General features: G+C 38.4%; 1 long non-coding RNA gene across 1 annotated transcript; it reads left to right on the forward strand.

The window, feature by feature from the left end:
* The first annotated feature begins 1,391 nt into the window (after positions 1–1,391).
* Positions 1,392–4,995, forward strand: LOC117318431. Its single transcript, XR_004530361.1, has 2 exons — positions 1,392–1,507; positions 4,326–4,995. It is a non-coding gene; the product is annotated as an uncharacterized LOC117318431 (long non-coding RNA).
* The last annotated feature ends 2,205 nt before the right edge of the window (positions 4,996–7,200 follow it).

The following is a 7,200-nucleotide window of genomic DNA, read 5'->3' on the forward strand; positions in this document are numbered from 1 at the left end:
ATTCACGGAATACGTATATGCTACAGTAATATGGCAAAAAGTAACCCCGGTGAAAAGTTCCGTTTACTTCGGGTTCGCAAAGACGCTTGTCAGTATCGTATCTAACATATAATGAAGTTGTGCAATAATATAATGGTATGTTGCAATCATATCGTGATATGTGTGAATAATATAATGACGGAATGGTATATGGATAATATAGAATAATATAACGATTAAACAAAATAGTATAATGACGGGAGTGAATAATAGAATGATAAAAGGTAATAATATAATGATGAAATCAAATAATATGACGACAAAAGCGTATAATATAATGGTGTAACGTAATCATATAATGATAACATCATATAATACAATGATAAAATCGAATAATATAATGACAACATATCATAATATAACGACAAAGTCGAATAACATAATGATAAAATCGAATAATATATTGATAAAGTAAAATGATAACGTAATACACAGGACCACGTCATTGTGTGTGGATGTATTCGTTAATACGACCAGATGTCAGACCACGGCATTGTGAGTGGATGTATTCGTTAATACGACCAGATGTCCGTATATTCGATAATACGGCTATCTGATGTTCCATGGAGTGATCCATTAATGACACGTATATATAGATCTAGACTCCGGAACCTTACCGTCATCACAGCAAACACGACACGCTTATCACCAAACATGTAGAGAGTATTTAATTATTGAAGAAAGAGGTAATTCAATCCCCATGCCAAACTCTGGACTATTCTAACTTAGTTTTGGTTCTAACCTCACTCTCAACTACTGTGTAAAGGATCCGATCACCACCTGTGGTTTGTTTTGAGAGCACTAACGTTTAAGACCTCTTCATGGTGGGAGACCAAGGTGAGGTAAGTCACAGTTGATAGTTGACGACCTTATACATGTATACAAAATGCTTTAGATATTTGTCTTAATCATTAATATAACGTTTTGTGAGAAACAGAAAATATATTAAGCTAAGGCAATGGAAAGCATTCGTATTGGTAATGTTAAACGAACTTGTTTATAATTAAATAAACACTGTTTCTCGTTAAACAATAACAAACCTTGAATTCCACTTCGATACTCTACCTACATGTACATTGTAATCATACCACAAAATATAATGTCTCGTGATACACCAATACCACGTAATATTGTGTCACACGAGACAACAGCATCATTCCCCCACCAACGAGTCTCTTTTGTCAGCTAATACACAATTTTTAACAATTAGTTATTATGTATTTATATTTGGGAACAATAGGTCGTTCTTATAGATCGTATCAAGTCTTGAAGAACAATACTTGTTATTGTATACCTGTGTGATGTAATACATACTATACGTACATATGTATACGTATTTGTAAACACACAGGCCGTGTGTACGTTCAATACAATGGCACCTACATGTGTTAACGATCTGATTATCCACGATCGTCCACTGGAGACCTGTTTTTCTCCGACGTGGAGCTGCAGGTAGCCAACATACACGGTAAGTTTGTTGACGGTGGTTGTACATAGTAAGCAGCTGTTTTGTAACATGAATGTTAAATTCTGTTTCTTTTGAAAATAATTTCAGATTTGAGCTGCAAACCTTATAGGCTTATTGACAACACATTTATGTTTTTATACGTGAAACAGGGTACGATATATATGACCGTTGTTCGGGTTTAACACATTACACCTCCGTGTGGAGATCGACCGATATTGATCCGGTAATAGGATTTTATGGTTCATTGGAGATGTGCATATATGGAAACGTAAATACTCCTGGGACTTAAACCTTAATACATATACACACTCTTACCTAAAACTTTATCGAGATATTTAATTTTCTGTATATGACTTACCTGTTATTGGTAGTAATAAAACAAGTTTACACACATCTAATTAACCCTACTGGTGATAATCAAATCCGCGTGGCAGTGACGTAAACGGTCTCCCCAGAATACCTGTGTGTGGGTGACGAGGAATATTAGTAAATGGTTTCCCACAGCGACCAGGAAGCTTTTTTTTAACAGGTCAGTTTGACTTGTATCGCTTAAAACGTGAAATTTCTAAGTAGTTGGTTTGTGTTGCTCAAAAAGGAAGGTGGCGTGGCTATGTCTACCCCCATAGTGAGCAGCGCATATGTTGTTAAGTGAGTTAACCACCAGCTACTACAAGTAGAACGGCACTGACTGTTGAAGAAGCTAAAATGTCAAATTAGGCAAGGTATATACCTTTAAAACGACCATGAATAAATTTCCGTGAGTGGTGACACATACATATGCACATGTTTGTCAACATATACTATATATTAATATGTTATAGCAGTATATTAAGATTTGAATTCAGATCGACAGAACATACCTATATCATAGAACAAATTTTATAATGAACCGTGTTGTCCCAGGTTGTTTAAGAAGACGCCCCCCACCCCCCCCCCCCCCCCCCCCCACCCCTAATCAATCAGAAATCATGTCGGCCATCTTGAAATACGAGACTGCTAATTTAGTTAATATTTTTAATATTGGTCCTGTTTACTTCCGTATTACTTTAATATGTTTGGTTTGTCAGAACAATAGCTCTCGACAATGTAACTGTGTGACTGCATTACGTAAGTATCATTTAAAGTAATCATCTTAACAGCTCCTCGCGGATTTGTGGTGAGCCCCAGGCTTCCCCAGGTTTGGCCAGACTTTCTGATTCTGAGTCGCCGTAATCCGATTACTTGTCAGTGTAATGCATGTTTATACCATAATAACACGACTGTTAATGTGTGTGACTGCACATCAATAAGTGTATCGACTACTGTCACCCAAGTCTACACACCATGCTTATCTCCCCTTGTTTAATTAAGTTTTACGTCAATGCGACGTTGAAGCTGGCAGGTGATGTCCGTTAAATTGCTAGTTATTTGGTTGGTTGGGGTTTGTTATACGATGAAATCCAATTTCATTCTCCACTGATATGCCGGGAAGATGGACTGCGCTGACCAATGGTGACCAGTCGTAGTTTTGCCAGATGATTGCCGTTATAGGGTAAAGGGACTCTTGGTCTATATTGATGAACGACAGGGAACAAACCCAGGTCTTTAATGGAAAATCCCCAGATCTACCTACTGAGCCAACGAAGAATGGTGCGTCCGCTGAGTGGTCAGACACCGCATTTAACACGATGTACCTTTTATACATTCAACACAAAATAGTATCAACTAAACAGCTTGTTTTTTTTCAGGAGAATGTATGTCCTATACACACACAATTCTTCCATATGGATATGTCCTCTCTGTACGTTTCATGATGATAACACTATTTTTACAACATCATTTACATATGTATACCTGTATTTTGTTATAAACACACGTGGGCACGCAATGGATCTGTGACTGACTGCCACTATGTTTCAATAATTTTGACGTCATAACTTCATGGTAGCCAATGTGACGTTCAATAGGACAAGGAATGTAATCATTCATGATTATTTTTACAAATCTTTAGCTTTATGGTAAACATAACCTTGTAAACACAGTTATTCAAGTTCATACGAGGTCATTTGGACTCATCATAACTATATATTATCCAGCATAGATTCGTATAATTTACACACGTGACATATTATCACAGACCTGGTGTACGTTCAGTGAACACCAAGCACGTTCGGTGAACACCAGATACGTACAGTGAACACCAGATACGTCCGGTGAACACCAGACACGTTCAATGAACACCAGACACGTACAGTGAACACCAGACACGTTCGGTGAACATCAGACACGTCCAGTGTTCAGTGAACACCAGACACGAACAGTGCTCAGTGAACACCAGACACGAACAGTGAACACCAGACACGTTCAGTGAACACCAGACACGTTCAGTGGACACCAGCCATGTTCGTTTAACACCAGACATGTTCAGTGTTCAGTGAACACCAGACACGTACAGTGAACACCAGATACGTTTAGTGAACACCAGCCACGTTTGCTGAACCAGACAGGTTCGGTGACCACTAGACAGTAATGGTGAACATTAGATACGTTCAGTGAACACCAGACACGTTCGCTGAACCAGACACGCTCGGTGAACACGCAACAGAAAAGTAATTTATCAATTATAGCTTATATATTAGTAATTATCGGATATCTTGTCATCAAAGGTAAGGCCGAAGGCAGTATTATATACACCATAACACAATATCCATTTGGCTAATAGATACACGTAAATGTAGCCACATTAGCCAGCAATCTTACGGCGACGTATTAATGGATGAATACAAAAGCTATCGCTTGTTTATTCTGTTTGGCATTTAACATCACATATCTGTTGTAGGCTCGACATCCCAGGTCCCTGTGTGGATTCCAGGCGACAGAAAGTGGAGTGTTGGAATTTGCTTTCTCATGTCAACACATTAAAACGTGATGTTGAGATTATCGTAACGCATGCCGAAGAAACGCCGACTCGCGCAACCTATAGCCTGTATTTGGTGGACCCTTGATTATAAAGAAGCACATTCCATCCAGTATCGTAACAGCTAATCACTTATAAAGGAGAGCGATGTTTTGCTCGACAGTATATTCTGTTGACGGGGATGATTGTACACGTTTGTGCTGCCTGTAATTGCTCCATTGCAGTATATGGGACGAAAGACAGACAATGCACAACCCAATACTACAAAGGAGGAGATCTGGTCTGTTCAAAGGACAAGATGGCGCCCCTCTGAATCTCAACGCAACCAAGAAGCGTCCCGAACGCGATGGTTTACCGACACCGGAACGGGTGTCACCACCGGTACCGGTACCCGTAACTCCGGACCGGAAGTCATTCCGCAATGGCGACGACATCTCAACGCGAAGCACTGGGCAAACGACCCCTCCAGTGTTTCTACAGAAGAAACAGTTTTCTTTTGCAGGCGATAACCTTCGGGAAAAGTCTAGAGAAAACTTATTTTCGAAATCCAATACCCCACGAACTAAGTGTCGAAACGATCGCGCAAGGAGAAGGGCTGACGACCTGTTAGCAGACGACAATTACAAACGTTTCGTCATCATGACGATCTCCATGAGTTTATTCATTATTGTTGTTATATCGATCTCCTTGTATCAGATGATCAACAAAAAATTCACGTGACGTCACATATAACCAACGAATATAAGATAACATCATTTAAGTGGAGACTATGAGTGAGAGAAAGAGATATGGCCGTATGTTGGAGGACACTAGTATATGATTGGCTGAACTGGAGCACAGGGACCTGAGAATCCATCACGGTCTATGTGTATTTGAACCTTCATTTATGTGTATAACACATTTTCAGACATGTTAAGGTTAGGATTAAAATTCGGTAGAAATGACACCCCGGTCCTTCACTATATAATGAACATCGGGGTGTAATTTTGACAGAATTTAAACCTCCCCCCTCCCCAAAAAAGGGTATGAAAATGTGCTATACGCACTAAGGAGGGTCCAAATGCACGTAGACTATGACACATCAGGTCCCTGTGGACTGGAATGCACTCAAGTAGACTTGTCTCCACACTGTAACATGTGTTCACACGTTCGTAGAATTAACTACACGGATGACTTGAGATGGTCACGTTCAAGTGAGTTCTTGGCACATGTTCTTGCGGACAGGAGAGTTATGATTTCAAATGTCACTACATGGATTGTAAATGTTATGGAGAGGTATGGCACGTATTGGCCTGTTTCGACCTAACGGTGACCATTTTCAAAATAAAAAGATAAATGTTAAAATCTGAGTTTTTGCAATTGATATTTCATTAAATGACAGTAACGTTGCATCGTCGGGCTATTTGCAACTTTCGAGTAGGACTTTCCCTGCATTCAAATCCTTTTTGACATGGAGCGCATCGGCAGACCAACTTTTACAATGTCTAATTTTAAGTTTATTCCTAAGAGTTCAGAGTTCGAATCACCAAGTTGTATGAGATATTTAATGTGTTTTATGTTTCTTAATATCATTTCATATTTTCTTTGTCGTATTTGGAAGAAATTATCTTCTTAAAAGGAGAATTACAAATTATATTCTTAATGCTGAAACTGAATTATCACTATTTGATACATATGTAGCATGTATACTTAATTACTGTTGTGAGGTGTGGAGATCATCACGCAGCACCAAAAATAGAATCTGTGCATCTGTTATTCCTTAAAGGACTACTAAATGTGAAGAAAACAGTCAATAGCTCCATGGTGTATTCTGAGACTGGTAGATATACTTTACATGAACATCGTAAAATAATGATAATGAATTATTGGTTAATGTTGATAAGAACAGATAATTGTATATTAAAATCGTGCTATGATGCTCTATTTGCGCTCAATATCAGAAAACCTAATTATAAATTAAACTGGTTTATGAGATAAAGAATGAGTTATGTAGACATGGGTTTAACTATGTTTGGATTGCTCACAAGGTAAATAATGAAATAGCGCATTCGATGATTCTTCAAAATGGCAAATTTATAAATACCTTGCTGATAAGAGCGCAGTTCTAGGGCGCCAAAGGCCCCCGAGCGAAGCTCTTTAAATACTGGAAAACGGCACCTCCAACAAGAGTTGCCTCCCTTCCCATACATACGAACAAAGAAAATCGTATGGTTCAAAAACCGGAACCGGAATGGCTCAAATCCGGATGTACTATTCCCATGGGCAAAAATCTTGAACAAATATCAACACCAAAGTCTCACTATAGTGTTTTAACATTAGTTATATATGACTTTTGTTTTCAGATGAAAAATGAATAACAAAACAGCGGTATTTTTTCGCTTTTATTTTTATCATGTCGTCCGTAACCGATCGGACTCCATTCACGTCTGACCTATTGACCTATATTGTACACAACAAGATACGCGAGTACGTTGGAATTAAACTCAGTATAGGGACCACAGAACCAAATCAAAAATAGAATGTGGGTTTTCCCCGTTTGGGCAGAAGATTTAATAGGAAGGTGAATACATCGGGGCCTACTGATTGGATATTTAGATGAGAGAAGTTTCCAAAGTTTTAATATGTGGGTTGGGCAATACATGTAGATGTAAAATATATAGAAAAAACAATTATTTTTTTTGCTAGCCTGTTTTTGTCAGGGGGAGTTAAGTAAGTGTGTATTTTGTTGTTAATGTAGATGAATTTTTGGTGCTGAAATCAATACAAGATGGCGGCCCCCATATAAAAAAAGTTCAAA

The sequence above is a fragment of the Pecten maximus genome, unplaced genomic scaffold (assembly GCF_902652985.1).
Source record: "Pecten maximus unplaced genomic scaffold, xPecMax1.1, whole genome shotgun sequence".
In the NCBI taxonomy this organism is placed as follows: Eukaryota; Metazoa; Mollusca; class Bivalvia; order Pectinida; family Pectinidae; genus Pecten; species Pecten maximus.